The 984-nt window shown below is 37.7% G+C and overlaps 1 non-coding gene across 1 annotated transcript; it reads left to right on the forward strand.

Annotated features, from left to right (window-relative positions):
- The first annotated feature begins 608 nt into the window (after window positions 1-608).
- On the forward strand, window positions 609-768 carry LOC112408999 (U1 spliceosomal RNA). Its single transcript, XR_003005062.1, has one exon. It is a non-coding gene; the product is annotated as a U1 spliceosomal RNA (small nuclear RNA).
- The last annotated feature ends 216 nt before the right edge of the window (window positions 769-984 follow it).

Genomic DNA, 984 nt, shown 5'->3' on the forward strand with positions numbered 1-984 from the left:
AGCAGAGCTATGTTAAAAGCCTCTGTATTTCCATTCAACTATTGAGAAAATCTTACACAATTTGTAGTTACACTTGTTTATTCTAGTCTTTAGCTGTTTTTTCTATGATTCTTTTAACAGTATTTGCCAAAAAATAATACACCATCATTTTTCACCATATTGCTTTCTGTGTATTATTTCAGGCACGATCACAATAACAAAAAGATAAAGGGTTTACCCAAATACATAATCATTTTTGTCTTTTGCTATTATGTAAGAAATTGTAGGAGAAGCTTTGTCATGTTTTATCCAGTTGAGTATCATATGACTTAGAAAGTGTTGACTAAATTGCAGAGCTTAGTATTTGTGAGCTGGTTGGGTGGTTGATAGATCCCAACTACACCAACTGCTTCACATAGCCATTAACATCTAGCTCCAGCCGTGATATATGCTCAGGACTCAGAGGTTTGATTATCTTCTTTTCAGAATAATTATGTTGTCATTGTTGTTTCCTAGTAATAAGGCTGAGGTAGAACTCATATTGGGAGTAGAAGTGTCAGCTTCATCCTTTTCCCCTCAGTCTCTCCTACTTGTAGGATTTATACTCTCTTCACTCAATATTTTCTTTGATACTTATCTGGCAGGGGAGATACCATCATTAGGAAGGTAGTATTCTCTTGGTGAAGGTCCTTGCACTCCAGAAGTACTGACCTCTGCAATTTTCCCAAAAGTGGGAAACTCAACTGCGTTACTTGTGGTAGTGGGGGGCTGTGTTTAAACTTTCACCTGGGGTGGGGGGAAGGTTTCTTTGAAGGAAAGTTTGAAAGCCACCTCTCAATTTTGTGAGGTTTGGTCTTAAAAAAATAATAAGCTTACACAATCTGTAAATTCTTTTGGCCAGGCATACATTCCTCTATGAGTCTCATTATTAAACCCTTTGGTGGCGAGAAACTTCCATTCAGAACACCTTTGTCTTTGCACTCCTTGCCTGATTGGAGAGCTTCC

The sequence above is a fragment of the Neophocaena asiaeorientalis genome, unplaced genomic scaffold (genome assembly GCF_003031525.2).
Source record: "Neophocaena asiaeorientalis asiaeorientalis breed wild unplaced genomic scaffold, Neophocaena_asiaeorientalis_V1.1 scaffold285, whole genome shotgun sequence".
Classification (NCBI taxonomy): domain Eukaryota; kingdom Metazoa; phylum Chordata; class Mammalia; order Artiodactyla; family Phocoenidae; genus Neophocaena; species Neophocaena asiaeorientalis.